Raw genomic sequence first — 18,865 nt, 5'->3', positions numbered from 1 at the left:
GCACGGGGTTAGATACAGAGTAAAGCTCCCTCTACACTGTCCCATCAAACACTCCCAGGGCAGGTACAGCACGGGTTAGATACAGAGTAAAGCTCCCTCTACACTGTCCCCATCAAACACTCCCAGGGCAGGTACAGCACGGGTTAGATACAGAGTAAAGCTCCCTCTACACTGTCCCATCAAACACTCCCAGGGCAGGTACAGCACAGGTTAGATACAGAGTAAAGCTCCCTCTACACTGTCCCATCAAACACTCCCAGGGCAGGTACAGCATGGGTTAGATACAGAGCAAAGCTCCCTCTACACTGTCCCCATCAAACACTCCCAGGGTAGGTACAGCACGGGGTTAGATACAGAGTAAAGCTCCCTCTACACTGTCCCCATCAAACACTCCCAGGGCAGGTACAGCACGGGTTAGATACAGAGTAAAGCTCCCTCTACACTGTCCCATCAAACACTCCCAGGGTAGGTACAGCACGGGGTTAGATACAGAGTAAAGCTCCCTCTACACTGTCCCATCAAACACTCCCAGGGCAGGTACAGCACGGGTTAGATACAGAGTAAAGCTCCCTCTACACTGTCCCATCAAACACTCCCAGGGCAGGTACAGCACGGGTTAGATACAGAGTAAAGCTTCCTCTACACTGTCCCCATCAAACACTCCCAGGGCAGGTACAGCACGGGTTAGATACAGAGTAAAGCTCCCTCTACACTGTCCCATCAAACACTCCCAGGGCAGGTACAGCACGGGTTAGATACAGAGTAAAGCTACCTCTACACTGTCCCGTCAAACACTCCCAGGGCAGGTACAGCATGGGTTAGATACAGAGTAAAGCTCCCTCTACACTGTCCCATCAAACACTCCCAGGGTAGGTACAGCACGGGGTTAGATACAGAGTAAAGCTCCCTCTACACTGTCCCATCAAACACTCCCAGGGTAGGTACAGCACGGGGTTAGATACAGAGTAAAGCTCCCTCTACACTGTCCCATCAAACACTCCCAGGGTAGGTACAGCACGGGGTTAGATACAGAGTAAAGCTCCCTCTACACTGTCCCCATCAAACACACCCAGGGCAGGTACAGCACGGGTTAGATACAGAGTAAAGCTCCCTCTACACTGTCCCATCAAACACTCCCAGGGTAGGTACAGCACGGGTTAGATACAGAGTAAAGCTCCCTCTACACTGTCCCCATCAAACACTCCCAGGGCAGGTACAGCTCGGGGTTAGATACAGAGTAATGCTCCCTCTACACTGTCCCATCAAACACTCCCAGGGCAGGTACAGCTCGGGGTTAGATACAGAGTAAAGCTCCCTCTACACTGTCTCATCAAACACTCCCGGGGCAGGTACAGCACGGGTTAGATACAGAGTAAAGCTCCCTCTACACTGTCCCATCAAACACTCCCAGGGCAGGTACAGCACGGGGTTAGATACAGAGTAAAGCACCCTCTACACTGTCCCATCAAACACTCCCAGGGCAGGTACAGCACGGGTTAGATACAGAGTAAAGCTCCCTCTACACTGTCCCATCAAACACTCCCAGGGCAGGTACAGCACGGGGTTAGATACAGAGTAAAGCTCCCTCTACACTGTCCCATCAAACACTCCCAGGGCAGGTACAGCAAGACTGCATCAATCATTACCGTTCCCCCGCTCAGTGTGAAATAATTTGGTCTGGGCCATGCTGTGAGATACACATTTATCCTCATTACAACAGCTTTCTAGTCCTCATTGCTTCACTTCCTCCTTCAGGGAATTGAAATAGGAACAAACGGCAATCTAAATCGGATCTTCACTGTCGATAGAATTCTCGGGAAACCAATTGGGATTCTTTAAATCAAAAAAAATGAATGTAAGACATGTTTGCAGTATAATATGCGCATGATCAGTGAGAAGAGATGATGCTCAGATGTGTCTGTGCCTATTTGTGAATTCAGTATGCACAGGGCGCTGGGGGAGAGGGGTTACTGAGTGACAGTGTGAGGGAGCTGGATTAACATCAGTAGAGATACAGTCAGTAATACAGGGCGCTGGGGGGAGAGGAGTTACTGAGTGACAGTGTGAGGGAGCTGGATTAACATCAGTAGAGATACAGTCAGTAACACAGGGCGCTGGGGGAGAGGGGTTACTGAGTGACAGTGTGAGGGAGCTGGATTAACATCAGTAGAGATACAGTCAGTAACACAGGGCGCTGGGGGAGAGGGGTTACTGAGTGACAGTGTGAGGGAGCTGGATTAACATCAATAGAGATACTGTCAGTGACACAGGGCGCTGGGGGAGAGGGGTTACTGAGTGACAGTGTGAGGGAGCTGGATTAACATCAATAGAGATACTGTCAGTGACACAGGGCGCTGGGGGAGAGGGGTTACTGAGTGACACTGTGAGGGAGCTGGATTAACATCAGTAGAGATACAGTCAGTAACACAGGGCGCTGGGGGAGAGGGGTTACTGAGTGACAGTGTGAGGGAGCTGGATTAACATCCGTAGAGATACAGTCAGTAACACGGCACTGGGGGAGAGGGGTTACTGAGTGACAGTGTGAGGGAGCTGGATTAACATCAGTAGAGATACAGTCAGTAACACAGGGTGCTGGGGGAGAGGGGTTACTGAGTGACACTGTGAGGGAGCTGGATTAACATCAGTAGAGATACAGTCAGTAACACAGGGTGCTGGGTGGACAGGGGTTACTGACTGACAGTGTGAGGGAGCTGGATTAACATCCGTAGAGATACAGTCAGTAACACGGCACTGGGGGAGAGGGGTTACTGAGTGACAGTGTGAGGGAGCTGGATTAACATCAATAGAGACACTGTCAGTGACACAGGGCGCTGGGGGAGAGGGGTTACTGAGTGACAGTGTGAGGGAGCTGGATTAACATCAGTAGAGATACAGTCAGTAACACAGGGCGCTGGGTGGAGAGGGGTTACTGAGTGACAGTGTGAGGGAGCTGGATTAACATCAGTAGAGATACAGTCAGTAACGCAGGGCGCTGGGTGGAGAGGGGTTACTGAGTGACAGTGTGAGGGAGCTGGATTAACATCAATAGAGATACTGTCAGTAACACAGGGCGCTGGGGGAGAGGGGTTACTGAGTGACAGTGTGAGGGAGCTGGATTAACATCAGTAGAGATACAGTCAGTAACACAGGGCGCTGGGTGGAGAGGGGTTACTGAGTGACAGTGTGAGGGAGCTGGATTAACATCAGTAGAGATACAGTCAGTAACACAGGGCGCTGGGGGAGAGAGGTTACTGAGTGACAGTGTGAGGGAGCTGGATTAACATCAGTAGAGATACAGTCAGTGACACAGGGCGCTGGGGGAGAGGGGTTACTGAGTGACAGTGTGAGGGAGCTGGATTAACATCAGTAGAGATACAGTCAGTGACACAGGGCGCTGGGGGAGAGGGCTTACTGAGTGACAGTGTGAGGGAGCTGGATTAACATCAGTAGAGATAGTCAGTGACACGGCTCTGGGGGAGAGGGGTTACTGAGTGACAGTGTGAGGGAGCTGGATTAACATCAGTAGAGATACAGTCAGTAACACAGGGCGCTGGGGGAGAGGGGTTACTGAGTGACAGTGTGAGGGAGCTGGATTAACATCAGTAGAGATACAGTCAGTAACACAGGGCGCTGGGGGAGAGGGGTTACTGAGTGACAGTGTGAGGGAGCTGGATTAACATCAGCAGAGATACAGTCAGTGACACAGGGCGCTGGGGGAGAGTGGTTACTGAGTGACAGTGTGAGGGAGCTGGATTAACATCAGTAGAGATACTGTCAGTGACACAGGGCGCTGGGGGAGAGGGGTTACTGAGTGACAGTGTGAGGGAGCTGGATTAACATCAGTAGAGATAGTCAGTGACACGGCTCTGGGGGAGAGGGGTTACTGAGTGACAGTGTGAGGGAGCTGGATTAACATCAGTAGAGATACAGTCAGTAACACAGGGCGCTGGGGGAGAGGGGTTACTGAGTGACAGTGTGAGGGAGCTGGATTAACATCAGTAGAGATACAGTCAGTAACACAGGGCGCTGGGGGGAGAGGGGTTACTGAGTGACAGTGTGAGGGAGCTGGATTAACATCAGTAGAGATACAGTCAGTAACACAGAGCGCTGGGGGAGAGGGGTTACTGAGTGACAGTGTGAGGGAGCTGGATTAACATCAGTAGAGATACAGTCAGTAACACAGGGCGCTGGGGGAGAGGAGTTACTGAGTGACAGTGTGAGGGAGCTGGATTAACATCAGTAGAGATACAGTCAGTGACACAGGGTGCTGGGGGAGAGGGGTTACTGAGTGACAGTGTGAGGGAGCTGGATTAACATCAGTAGAGATACAGTCAGCAACACAGGGCGCTGGGGGAGAGGGGTTACTGAGTGACAGTGTGAGGGAGCTGGATTAACATCAATAGAGATACAGTCAGTAACAGGGCGCTGGGGGAGAGGGGTTACTGAGTGACAGTGTGAGGGAGCTGGATTAACATCAGTAGAGATACAGTCAGTGACACAGGGCGCTGGGGGAGAGGAGTTACTGAGTGACAGTGTGAGGGAGCTGGATTAACATCAGTAGAGATACAGTCAGTGACACAGGGTGCTGGGGGAGAGGGATTACTGAGTGACAGTGTGAGGGATCAGGATTAACATCAGTAGAGATACAGTCAGTGACACAGGGTGCTGGGGGAGAGGGGTTACTGAGTGACAGTGTGAGGGAGCTGGATTAACATCAGTAGGGATACAGTCAGTAATACAGGGCGCTGGGGGAGAGGGGTTACTGAGTGACAGTGTGAGGGAGCTGGATTAACATCAGTAGAGATACAGTCAGTAACACAGGGCGCTGGGGGAGAGGGGTTACTGAGTGACAGTGTGAGGGAGCTGGATTAACATCAGTAGAGATACAGTCAGTAACACAGGGCACTGGGGGAGAGGTGTTACTGAGTGACAGTGTGAGGGAGCTGGATTAACATCAGTAGAGATACAGTCAGTAACACAGGGCGCTGTGGGAGAGGGGTTTCTGAGCGACAGTGTGAGGGAGCTGGATTAACATCAGTAGAGATACAGTCAGTGACACAGGGCGCTGGGGGAGAGGGGTTACTGAGCGACAGTGTGAGGGAGCTGGATTAACGTCGGTAGAGATACAGTCAGTGACACAGGGCACTGGGGGAGAGGTGTTACTGAGTGACAGTGTGAGGGAGCTGGATTAACATCAGTAGAGATACAGTCAGTGACACAGGGCGCTGGGGGAGAGGGGTTACTGAGCGACAGTGTGAGGGAGCTGGATTAACGTCGGTAGAGATACAGTCAGTAACACAGGGTGCTGGGGGGTGAGGGGTTACTGAGTGACAGTGTGAGGGAGCTGGATTAACATCAGTAGAGATACAGTCAGTAACACAGGGCGCTGGGGGAGAGGGGTTACTGAGCGACAGTGTGAGGGAGCTGGATTAACATCAGTAGAGATACAGTCAGTAACACAGGGTGCTGGGGGAGAGGGGTTACTGAGTGACAGTGTGAGGGAGCTGGATTAACATCAGTAGAGATACAGTCAGTGACACAGGGCGCTGGGGGAGAGGGGATACTGAGTGACAGTGTGAGGGAGCTGGATTAACATCAGCAGAGATACAGTCAGTAACACAGGGTGCTGGGGGAGAGGGGTTACTGAGTGACAGTGTGAGGGAGCTGGATTAACGTCGGTAGAGATACAGTCAGTGACACAGGGCACTGGGGGAGAGGTGTTACTGAGTGACAGTGTGAGGGAGCTGGATTAACGTCGGTAGAGATACAGTCAGTGACACAGGGCACTGGGGGAGAGGGGTTACTGAGTGACAGTGTGAGGGAGCTGGATTAACGTCGGTAGAGATACAGTCAGTAACACAGGGCACTGGGGGAGAGGGGTTACTGAGTGACAGTGTGAGGGAGCTGGATTAACATCAGTAGAGATACAGTCAGTGACACAGGGCGCTGGGGGAGAGGGGTTACTGAGTGACAGTGTGAGGGAGCTGGATTAACATCAGTAGAGATACAGTCAGTGAAACAGGGCGCTGGGGGGAGAGGGGTTACTGAGTGACAGTGTGAGGGAGCTGGATTAACATCAGTAGAGATACAGTCAGTGACACAGGGTGCTGGGGGAGAGGGGTTACTGAGTGACAGTGTGAGGGAGCTGGATTAACATCAGTAGAGATACAGTCAGTGACACAGGGTGCTGGGGGAGAGGGGTTACTGAGTGACAGTGTGAGGGAGCTGGATTAACATCAGTAGAGATACAGTCAGTGACACAGGACGCTGGGGGAGAGGGGTTACTGAGTGACAGTGTGAGGGAGCTGGATTAACATCAGTAGAGATACAGTCAGTAACACAGGGCGCTGGGGGAGAGGGGTTACTGAGTGACAGTGTGAGGGAGCTGGATTAACATCAGTAGAGATACAGTCAGTGACACAGGGCGCTGGGGGAGAGGGGTTACTGAGTGATAGTGTGAGGGAGCTGGATTAACATCAGTAGAGATACAGTCAGTGACACGGCGCTGAGGGAGAGAGGTTACTGAGTGACAGTGTGAGGGAGCTGGATTAACATCAGTAGAGATACAGTCAGTAACACAGGGCGCTGGGGGAGAGGGGTTACTGAGTGACAGTGTGAGGGAGCTGGATTAACATCAGTAGAGATACAGTCAGTGACACAGGGCGCTGGGGGAGAGGGGTTACTGAGTGACAATGTGAGGGAGCTGGATTAACTTCAGTAGAGATACAGTCAGTGACACAGGGCGCTGGGGGAGAGGGGTTACTGAGTGACAGTGTGAGGGAGCTGGATTAACATCAGTAGAGATACAGTCCGTAACACAGGGCGCTGCGGGAGAGGGGTTACTGAGTGACAGTGTGAGGGAGCTGGATTAACATCAGTAGAGATACAGTCAGTAACAGGGCGCTGGGGGGGAGGGGTTACTGAGTGACAGTGTGAGGGAGCTGGATTAACATCAGTAGAGATACAGTCAGTAACAGGGCGCTGGGGGAGAGGGGTTACAGAGTGTCAGTGTGAGGGAGCTCGATTAACATCAGTAGAGATACAGTCAGTAAGGCAGGGCGCTGGGGGAGAGGGGTTACTGAGTGACAGTGTGAGGGAGCTGGATTAACATCAGTAGAGATACAGTCAGTAACACAGGGCGCTGGGGGAGAGGGGTTACTGAGTGACAGTGTGAGGGAGCTGGATTAACATCAGTAGAGATACAGTCAGCGACACAGGACGCTGGGGGAGAGGGGTTACTGAGTGACAGTGTGGGAGCTGGATTAACATCAGTAGAGATACAGTCAGTAAGACAGGGTGCTGGGGGAGAGGAGTTACTGAGTGACAGTGTGAGGGAGCTGGATTAACATCAGTAGAGATACAGTCAGTAACACAGCGGGCTGGGGGAGAGGGGTTACTGAGTGACAGTGTGAGGGAGCTGGATTAACATCATTAGAGATACAGTCAGTAACACAGGGCGCTGGGGGAGAGGGGTTACTGAGTGACAGTGTGAGGGAGCTGGATTAACATCAGTAGATATACAGTCAGTAACACAGGGTGCTGGGGGAGAGGGGTTACTGAGTGACAGTGTGAGGGAGCTGGGTTAACATCAGTAGAGATACAGTCAGTAACACAGTGTGCTGGGGGAGAGGAGTTACTGAGTGACAGTGTGAGGGAGCTGGATTAACATCAGTAGAGATACAGTCAGTGACACAGGGCGCTGGGGGAGAGGGGTTACTGAGTGACAGTGTGAGGGAGCTGGATTAACATCAGTAGAGATACAGTCAGTAACACAGGGCGCTGGGGGAGAGGGGTTACTGAGTGACAGTGTGAGGGAGCTGGATTAACATCAGTAGAGATACAGTCAGTAACACAGGGCGCTGGGGGAGAGGGGTTACTGAGTGACAGTGTGAGGGAGCTGGATTAACATCAGTAGAGATACAGTCAGTGACACAGGGTGCTGGGTGGAGAGGGGTTACTGAGTGACAGTGTGAGGGGGCTGGATTAACATCAGTAGAGATACAGTCAGTGACACAGGGCGCTGGGGGAGAGGGGTTACTGAGTGACAGTGTGAGGGAGCTGGATTAACATCAGTAGAGATACAGTCAGTGACACAGGGTGCTAGGGGAGAGGGGTTACTGAGTGACAGTGTGAGGGAGCTGGATTAACATCAGTAGAGATACAGTCAGTAGCACAGGGCGCTGGGGGAGAGGGGTTACTGTGTGACAGTGTGAGGGAGCTGGATTAACATCAGTAGAGATACAGTCAGTGACACAGGGCGCTGGGGGAGAGGGGTTACTGAGTGACAGTGTGAGGGAGCTGGATTAACATCAGTAGAGATACAGTCAGTAACACAGGGCGCTGGGGGAGAGGGGTTACTGAGTGACAGTGTGAGGGAGCTGGATTAACATCAGTAGAGATACAGTCAGTAACACAGGGCGCTGAGGGAGAGGGGTTACTGAGTGACAGTGTGTGGGAGCTGGATTAACATCAGTAGAGATACAGTCAGTAACAGGGCGCTGGGGGAGAGGGGTTACTGAGTGACAGTGTGTGGGAGCTGGATTAACATCAGTAGAGATACAGTCAGTAACAGGGCGCTGGGGGAGAGGGGTTACTGAGTGACAGTGAGAGGGAGCTGGATTAACATCAGTAGAGATACAGTCAGTAACACAGGGCGCTGGGGGAGAGGGGTTACTGAGTGACAGTGTGAGGGAGCTGGATTAACATCAGTAGAGATACAGTCAGTGAAACAGGGCGCTGGGGGAGAGGGGTTACTGAGTGACAGTGTGAGGGAGCTGGGTTAACATCAGTAGAGATACAGTCAGTAACACAGGGCGCTGGGGGAGAGGGGTTACTGAGTGACAGTGTGTGGGAGCTGGATTAACATCAGTAGAGATACAGTCAGTAACACAGGGCGCTGGGGGAGAGGGTTTACTGAGTGACAGTGTGAGGGAGCTGGATTAACATCAGTAGAGATACAGTCAGTGACACAGGGCGCTGGGGGAGAGGGGTTACTGAGTGACAGTGTGAGGGAGCTGGATTAACATCAGTAGAGATACAGTCAGTGACACAGGGTGCTGGGGGAGAGGGGTTACTGAGTGACAGTGTGAGGGAGCTGGACTAACATCAGTAGAGATACAGCCAGTGACACAGGGCGCTGGGGGAGAGGCGTTACTGAGTGACAGTGTGAGGGAGCTGGATTAACATCAGTAGAGATAGAGTCAGTAACACAGGGCGCTGGGGGAGAGGGGTTACTGAGTGACAGTGTGAGGGAGCTGGATTAACATCAGTAGGGATACTGTCAGTGACACAGGGCGCTGGGGGAGAGGTGTTACTGAGTGACAGTGTGAGGGAGCTGGATTAACATCAGTAGAGATACAGTCAGTGACACAGGGTGCTGGGGGAGAGGGGTTACTGAGTGACAGTGTGAGGGAGCTGGATTAACATCAGTAGAGATACAGTCAGCAACACAGGGCGCTGGGGGAGAGGGGTTACTGAGTGACAGTGTGAGGGAGCTGGATTAACATCAATAGAGATACAGTCAGTAACAGGGCGCTGGGGGAGAGGGGTTACTGAGTGACAGTGTGAGGGAGCTGGATTAACATCAGTAGAGATACAGTCAGTGACACAGGGCGCTGGGGGAGAGGAGTTACTGAGTGACAGTGTGAGGGAGCTGGATTAACATCAGTAGAGATACAGTCAGTGACACAGGGTGCTGGGGGAGAGGGATTACTGAGTGACAGTGTGAGGGATCAGGATTAACATCAGTAGAGATACAGTCAGTGACACAGGGTGCTGGGGGAGAGGGGTTACTGAGTGACAGTGTGAGGGAGCTGGATTAACATCAGTAGGGATACAGTCAGTAATACAGGGCGCTGGGGGAGAGGGGTTACTGAGTGACAGTGTGAGGGAGCTGGATTAACATCAGTAGAGATACAGTCAGTAACACAGGGCGCTGGGGGAGAGGGGTTACTGAGTGACAGTGTGAGGGAGCTGGATTAACATCAGTAGAGATACAGTCAGTAACACAGGGCACTGGGGGAGAGGTGTTACTGAGTGACAGTGTGAGGGAGCTGGATTAACATCAGTAGAGATACAGTCAGTAACACAGGGCGCTGTGGGAGAGGGGTTTCTGAGCGACAGTGTGAGGGAGCTGGATTAACATCAGTAGAGATACAGTCAGTGACACAGGGCGCTGGGGGAGAGGGGTTACTGAGCGACAGTGTGAGGGAGCTGGATTAACGTCGGTAGAGATACAGTCAGTGACACAGGGCACTGGGGGAGAGGTGTTACTGAGTGACAGTGTGAGGGAGCTGGATTAACATCAGTAGAGATACAGTCAGTGACACAGGGCGCTGGGGGAGAGGGGTTACTGAGCGACAGTGTGAGGGAGCTGGATTAACGTCGGTAGAGATACAGTCAGTAACACAGGGTGCTGGGGGGTGAGGGGTTACTGAGTGACAGTGTGAGGGAGCTGGATTAACATCAGTAGAGATACAGTCAGTAACACAGGGCGCTGGGGGAGAGGGGTTACTGAGCGACAGTGTGAGGGAGCTGGATTAACATCAGTAGAGATACAGTCAGTAACACAGGGTGCTGGGGGAGAGGGGTTACTGAGTGACAGTGTGAGGGAGCTGGATTAACATCAGTAGAGATACAGTCAGTGACACAGGGCGCTGGGGGAGAGGGGATACTGAGTGACAGTGTGAGGGAGCTGGATTAACATCAGCAGAGATACAGTCAGTAACACAGGGTGCTGGGGGAGAGGGGTTACTGAGTGACAGTGTGAGGGAGCTGGATTAACGTCGGTAGAGATACAGTCAGTGACACAGGGCACTGGGGGAGAGGTGTTACTGAGTGACAGTGTGAGGGAGCTGGATTAACGTCGGTAGAGATACAGTCAGTGACACAGGGCACTGGGGGAGAGGGGTTACTGAGTGACAGTGTGAGGGAGCTGGATTAACGTCGGTAGAGATACAGTCAGTAACACAGGGCACTGGGGGAGAGGGGTTACTGAGTGACAGTGTGAGGGAGCTGGATTAACATCAGTAGAGATACAGTCAGTGACACAGGGCGCTGGGGGAGAGGGGTTACTGAGTGACAGTGTGAGGGAGCTGGATTAACATCAGTAGAGATACAGTCAGTGAAACAGGGCGCTGGGGGGAGAGGGGTTACTGAGTGACAGTGTGAGGGAGCTGGATTAACATCAGTAGAGATACAGTCAGTGACACAGGGTGCTGGGGGAGAGGGGTTACTGAGTGACAGTGTGAGGGAGCTGGATTAACATCAGTAGAGATACAGTCAGTGACACAGGGTGCTGGGGGAGAGGGGTTACTGAGTGACAGTGTGAGGGAGCTGGATTAACATCAGTAGAGATACAGTCAGTGACACAGGACGCTGGGGGAGAGGGGTTACTGAGTGACAGTGTGAGGGAGCTGGATTAACATCAGTAGAGATACAGTCAGTAACACAGGGCGCTGGGGGAGAGGGGTTACTGAGTGACAGTGTGAGGGAGCTGGATTAACATCAGTAGAGATACAGTCAGTGACACAGGGCGCTGGGGGAGAGGGGTTACTGAGTGATAGTGTGAGGGAGCTGGATTAACATCAGTAGAGATACAGTCAGTGACACGGCGCTGAGGGAGAGAGGTTACTGAGTGACAGTGTGAGGGAGCTGGATTAACATCAGTAGAGATACAGTCAGTAACACAGGGCGCTGGGGGAGAGGGGTTACTGAGTGACAGTGTGAGGGAGCTGGATTAACATCAGTAGAGATACAGTCAGTGACACAGGGCGCTGGGGGAGAGGGGTTACTGAGTGACAATGTGAGGGAGCTGGATTAACTTCAGTAGAGATACAGTCAGTGACACAGGGCGCTGGGGGAGAGGGGTTACTGAGTGACAGTGTGAGGGAGCTGGATTAACATCAGTAGAGATACAGTCCGTAACACAGGGCGCTGCGGGAGAGGGGTTACTGAGTGACAGTGTGAGGGAGCTGGATTAACATCAGTAGAGATACAGTCAGTAACAGGGCGCTGGGGGGGAGGGGTTACTGAGTGACAGTGTGAGGGAGCTGGATTAACATCAGTAGAGATACAGTCAGTAACAGGGCGCTGGGGGAGAGGGGTTACAGAGTGTCAGTGTGAGGGAGCTCGATTAACATCAGTAGAGATACAGTCAGTAAGGCAGGGCGCTGGGGGAGAGGGGTTACTGAGTGACAGTGTGAGGGAGCTGGATTAACATCAGTAGAGATACAGTCAGTAACACAGGGCGCTGGGGGAGAGGGGTTACTGAGTGACAGTGTGAGGGAGCTGGATTAACATCAGTAGAGATACAGTCAGCGACACAGGACGCTGGGGGAGAGGGGTTACTGAGTGACAGTGTGGGAGCTGGATTAACATCAGTAGAGATACAGTCAGTAAGACAGGGTGCTGGGGGAGAGGAGTTACTGAGTGACAGTGTGAGGGAGCTGGATTAACATCAGTAGAGATACAGTCAGTAACACAGCGGGCTGGGGGAGAGGGGTTACTGAGTGACAGTGTGAGGGAGCTGGATTAACATCATTAGAGATACAGTCAGTAACACAGGGCGCTGGGGGAGAGGGGTTACTGAGTGACAGTGTGAGGGAGCTGGATTAACATCAGTAGATATACAGTCAGTAACACAGGGTGCTGGGGGAGAGGGGTTACTGAGTGACAGTGTGAGGGAGCTGGGTTAACATCAGTAGAGATACAGTCAGTAACACAGTGTGCTGGGGGAGAGGAGTTACTGAGTGACAGTGTGAGGGAGCTGGATTAACATCAGTAGAGATACAGTCAGTGACACAGGGCGCTGGGGGAGAGGGGTTACTGAGTGACAGTGTGAGGGAGCTGGATTAACATCAGTAGAGATACAGTCAGTAACACAGGGCGCTGGGGGAGAGGGGTTACTGAGTGACAGTGTGAGGGAGCTGGATTAACATCAGTAGAGATACAGTCAGTAACACAGGGCGCTGGGGGAGAGGGGTTACTGAGTGACAGTGTGAGGGAGCTGGATTAACATCAGTAGAGATACAGTCAGTGACACAGGGTGCTGGGTGGAGAGGGGTTACTGAGTGACAGTGTGAGGGGGCTGGATTAACATCAGTAGAGATACAGTCAGTGACACAGGGCGCTGGGGGAGAGGGGTTACTGAGTGACAGTGTGAGGGAGCTGGATTAACATCAGTAGAGATACAGTCAGTGACACAGGGTGCTAGGGGAGAGGGGTTACTGAGTGACAGTGTGAGGGAGCTGGATTAACATCAGTAGAGATACAGTCAGTAGCACAGGGCGCTGGGGGAGAGGGGTTACTGTGTGACAGTGTGAGGGAGCTGGATTAACATCAGTAGAGATACAGTCAGTGACACAGGGCGCTGGGGGAGAGGGGTTACTGAGTGACAGTGTGAGGGAGCTGGATTAACATCAGTAGAGATACAGTCAGTAACACAGGGCGCTGGGGGAGAGGGGTTACTGAGTGACAGTGTGAGGGAGCTGGATTAACATCAGTAGAGATACAGTCAGTAACACAGGGCGCTGAGGGAGAGGGGTTACTGAGTGACAGTGTGTGGGAGCTGGATTAACATCAGTAGAGATACAGTCAGTAACAGGGCGCTGGGGGAGAGGGGTTACTGAGTGACAGTGTGTGGGAGCTGGATTAACATCAGTAGAGATACAGTCAGTAACAGGGCGCTGGGGGAGAGGGGTTACTGAGTGACAGTGAGAGGGAGCTGGATTAACATCAGTAGAGATACAGTCAGTAACACAGGGCGCTGGGGGAGAGGGGTTACTGAGTGACAGTGTGAGGGAGCTGGATTAACATCAGTAGAGATACAGTCAGTGAAACAGGGCGCTGGGGGAGAGGGGTTACTGAGTGACAGTGTGAGGGAGCTGGGTTAACATCAGTAGAGATACAGTCAGTAACACAGGGCGCTGGGGGAGAGGGGTTACTGAGTGACAGTGTGTGGGAGCTGGATTAACATCAGTAGAGATACAGTCAGTAACACAGGGCGCTGGGGGAGAGGGTTTACTGAGTGACAGTGTGAGGGAGCTGGATTAACATCAGTAGAGATACAGTCAGTAACACAGGGCGCTGGGGGAGAGGGGTTACTGAGTGACAGTGTGTGGGAGCTGGATTAACATCAGTAGAGATACAGTCAGTGACACAGGGCGCTGGGGGAGAGGGGTTACTGAGTGACAGTGTGAGGGAGCTGGATTAACATCAGTAGAGATACAGTCAGTGACACAGGGTGCTGGGGGAGAGGGGTTACTGAGTGACAGTGTGAGGGAGCTGGACTAACATCAGTAGAGATACAGCCAGTGACACAGGGCGCTGGGGGAGAGGCGTTACTGAGTGACAGTGTGAGGGAGCTGGATTAACATCAGTAGAGATACAGTCAGTAACACAGGGTGCTGGGGGAGAGGGGTTACTGAGTGACAGTGTGAGGGAGCTGGATTAACATCAGTAGAGATACAGTCAGTAACACAGGGTGCTGGGGGAGAGGGGTTACTGAGTGACAGTGTGAGGGAGCTGGGTTAACATCAGTAGAGATACAGTCAGTAACACAGGGCACTGGGGGAGAGGGGTTACTGAGTGACAGTGTGAGGGAGCTGGATTAACATCAGTAGAGATACAGTCAGTAACACAGGGCGCTGGGGGAGAGGGGTTACAGAGTGACAGTGTGAGGGAGCAGGATTAACATCAGTAGAGATAGAGTCAGTAACACAGGGCGCTGGGGGGAGAGGGGTTACTGAGTGACAGTGTGAGGGAGCTGGATTAACATCAGTAGAGATACAGTCAGTAACACAGGGCGCTGGGGGAGAGGGGTTACTGAGTGACAGTGTGAGGGAGCTGGATTAACATCAGTAGAGATACAGTCAGTAACACAGGGCGCTGGGGGAGAGGGGTTACTGAGTGACAGTGTGAGTGAGCTGGATTAACATCAGTAGAGATACAGTCAGTAACACAGGGCGCTGGGGGAGAGGGGTTACTGAGTGACAGTGTGAGGGAGCTGGATTAACATCAGTAGAGATACAGTCAGTAACACAGGGCGCTGGGGGGAGAGGGGTTACTGAGTGACAGTGTGAGGGAGCTGGATTAACATCAGTAGAGATACAGTCAGTAACACAGGGCGCTGGGGGAGAGGGGTTACTGAGTGACAGTGTGAGGGAGCTGGATTAACATCAGTAGAGATACAGTCAGTAACACAGGGCGCTGGGGGAGAGGGGTTACTGAGTGACAGTGTGAGGGAGCTGGATTAACATCAGTAGAGATACAGTCAGTAACACAGGGCGCTGGGGGAGAGGGGTTACTGAGTGACAGTGTGAGGGAGCTGGATTAACATCAGTAGAGATACAGTCAGTAACACAGGGCGCTGGGGGAGAGGGGTTACTGAGTGACAGTGTGAGGGAGCTGGATTAACATCAGTAGAGATACAGTCAGTAACACAGGGCGCTGGGGGAGTGGGGTTACTGAGTGACAGTGTGAGGGAGCTGGATTAACATCAGTAGAGATACAGTCAGTAACACAGGGCGCTGGGGGAGAGGAGTTACTGAGTGACAGTGTGAGGGAGCTGGATTAACATCAGTAGAGATACAGTCAGTAACACAGGGCGCTGGGGGGAGAGGGGTTACTGAGTGACAATGTGAGGGAGCTGGATTAACATCAGTCGTGAGACATGAGCCGTAATTTTTGAAGGGTGTTGGGCCTTGTCTCCCAGCGCTGTTATTGGTATGGTTCCTGAGATACGTAAACATGTTTTCAATCCATTCGTCTCATTATAAGTGTCAGCTGTGGCTGAGTTAGTTGCACACTCGCCTCTGAGTCAGAAGGTTGTGGGTTCAAGTCCCACTCCAGAGACTTGAGCACAAAAGGTCTAGGCTGACACTCCAGTGCAGTACTGAGGGAGCGCCGCACTGTCGGAGGGGCGGTACTGAGGGAGCGCCGCACTGTCGGAGGGGCGGTACTGAGGGAGCGCCGCACTGTCGGAGGGGTGGTACTGAGGGAGCACCGCACTGTGGGAGGGGCGGTACTGAGGGAGCACCGCACTGTCGGAGGGGCAGTACTGAGGGAGCGCCGCACTGTCGGAGGGGCAGTACTGAGGGAGCACCGCACTGTCGGAGGGGCGGTACTGAGGGAGCGCCGCACTGTCGGAGGGGCAGTACTGAGGGAGCGCCACACTGTCGGAGGGGCGGTACTGAGGGAGCACCGCACTGTCGGAGGGGCGGTACTGAGGGAGCGCCGCACTGTCGGAGGGGTGGTACTGAGGGAGCGCCGCACTGTCGGAGGGGCGGTACTGAGGGAGCGCCGCACTGTCGGAGGGGCGGTACTGAGGGAGCGCCGCACTGTCGGAGGGGCGGTACTGAGGGAGTGCCGCACTGTCGGAGAGGCAGTACTGAGGGAGCGCCGCACTGTCGGAGGGGCAGTACTGAGGGAGCACCGCACTGTCGGAGGGGCAGTACTGAGGGAGCGCCGCACTGTCGGAGGGGCAGTACTGAGGGAGCGCCGCACTGTGGGAGGGGCGGTACTGAGGGAGCGCCACACTGTCGGAGGGGCAGTACTGAGGGAGCGCCGCACTGTGGGAGGGGCGGTACTGAGGGAGCGCCACACTGTCGGAGGGGCTGTACTGAGGGAGCGCCGCACTGTCGGAGGGACGGTACTGAGGGAGCACCGCACTGTCGGAGGGGCGGTACTGAGGGAGCGCCGCACTGTCGGAGGGGCGGTACTGAGGGAGCGCCGCACTGTCGGAGGGGCGGTACTGAGGGAGCACCGCACTGTCGGAGGGGCGGTACTGAGGGAGCGCCGCACTGTCGGAGGGGTGGTACTGAGGGAGCACCGCACTGTCGGAGGGGCAGTACTGAGGGAGCGCCGCACTGTCGGAGGGGCAGTACTGAGGGAGCACCGCACTGTCGGAGGGGCAGTACTGAGGGAGCGCCGCACTGTCGGAGGGGCGGTACTGAGGGAGCGCCACACTGTCGGAGGGGCAGTACTGAGGGAGCACCGCACTGTCGGAGGGGCGGTACTGAGGGAGCACCGCACTGTGGGAGGGGCGGTACTGAGGGAGCGCCGCACTGTCGGAGGGGCAGTACTGAGGGAGCACCGCACTGTCGGAGGGGCGGTACTGAGGGAGCGCCGCACTGTCGGAGGGGCAGTACTGAGGGAGCGCCACACTGTCGGAGGGGCGGTACTGAGGGAGCACCGCACTGTCGGAGGGGCGGTACTGAGGGAGCGCCGCACTGTCGGAGGGGTGGTACTGAGGGAGCGCCGCACTGTCGGAGGGGCGGTACTGAGGGAGCGCCGCACTGTCGGAGGGGTGGTACTGAGGGAGCGCCGCACTGTCGGAGGGGCGGTACTGAGGGAGTGCCGCACTGTGGGAGGGGCGGTACCGAGGGAGCACCGCACTGTCGGAGGGGCGGTACTGAGGGAGCACCGCACTGTCGGAGGGGCGGTACTGAGGGAGCACCGCACTGTCGGAGGGGCTGTACTGAGGGAGCACCGCACTGTCGGAGGGGCGGTACTGAGGGAGCGCCACACTGTCGGAGGGGCGGTACTGAGGGAGCACCGCACTGTCGGAGGGGCAGTACTGAGGGAGCACCGCACTGTCGGAGGGGCGGTACTAAGGGAGCGCCGCAGTGTCGGAGGGGCAGTACTGAGGGAGCGCCGTACTGTCGGAGTGGCGGTACTGAGGGAGCGGCCCACTGTTGGAGGGGCGGTACTGAGGGAGCGCCGCACTGTCGGAGGGGCGGTACTGAGGGAGCGCCGCACTGTCGGAGGGGCGGTACTGAGGGAGTGCCGCACTGTCGGAGAGGCAGTACTGAGGGAGCGCCGCACTGTCGGAGGGGCAGTACTGAGGGAGCACCGCACTGTCGGAGGGGCAGTACTGAGGGAGCGCCGCACTGTCGGAGGGGCAGTACTGAGGGAGCGCCGCACTGTGGGAGGGGCGGTACTGAGGGAGCGCCACACTGTCGGAGGGGCAGTACTGAGGGAGCGCCGCACTGTGGGAGGGGCGGTACTGAGGGAGCGCCACACTGTCGGAGGGGCTGTACTGAGGGAGCGCCGCACTGTCGGAGGGACGGTACTGAGGGAGCACCGCACTGTCGGAGGGGCGGTACTGAGGGAGCGCCGCACTGTCGGAGGGGCGGTACTGAGGGAGCGCCGCACTGTCGGAGGGGCGGTACTGAGGGAGCGCCGCACTGTCAGAGGCAGTACTGAGGGAGCGCCGCACTGTCGGAGGGGCTGTACTGAGGGAGCGCCGCACTGTCGGAGGGGCGGTACTAAGGGAGCGCCGCAGTGTCGGAGGGGCAGTACTGAGGGAGCGCCGTACTGTCGGAGTGGCGGTACTGAGGGAGCGGCCCACTGTTGGAGGGGCGGTACTGAGGGAGCGCCGCACTGTCGGAGGGGCGGTACTGAGGGAGCGCCGCACTGTCGGAGGGGCGGTACTGAGGGAGTGCCGCACTGTCGGAGAGGCAGTACTGAGGGAGCGCCGCACTGTCGGAGTGGCAGTACTGAGGGAGCACCGCACTGTCGGAGGAGCGGTACTAAGGGAGCGCCGCACTGTCGGAGGGGAAGTACTGAGCGAGCGCCGTACTGTCGGAGTGGCGGTACTGAGGGAGCGGCCCACTGTCAGAGGGGCGGTACTGAGGGAGCGCCGCACTGTCGGAGGGGCAGTAGTGAGGGAGCACCGCAGTGTCGGAGGGGCTGTACTGAGGGAGCGCCGCACTGTCGGAGGGGCGGTACTGAGGGAGCGTCGCACTGTCGGAGGGGCAGTACTGAGGGAGCGCCGCACTGTCGGAGGGGCAGTACTGAGGGAGCGCCGCACTGTCGGAGGGGCGGCACTGAGGGAGCGCCGCACTGTCGGAGGGGCAGTACTGAG

The 18,865-nt window shown here is 55.0% G+C and overlaps 1 protein-coding gene across 1 annotated transcript in view; it reads left to right on the top strand.

Moving 5' to 3' along the window:
* LOC147086755 (contactin-5-like) overlaps nucleotides 1–18,865 on the top strand; it is a 380,876-nt gene that overhangs the window by 207,474 nt on the left and 154,537 nt on the right. The gene's annotated exons all lie outside the window — the stretch shown is intronic.

Source organism: Somniosus microcephalus, unplaced genomic scaffold (genome assembly GCF_052327205.1).
Source record: "Somniosus microcephalus isolate GS21.2 unplaced genomic scaffold, FLI_Smic_1.0 unresolved_chr7, whole genome shotgun sequence".
NCBI lineage: Eukaryota > Metazoa > Chordata > Chondrichthyes > Squaliformes > Somniosidae > Somniosus > Somniosus microcephalus.
Note: the sequence above shows the minus strand (reverse complement) of the source record. Positions and strands in the feature narration are given on the sequence as shown.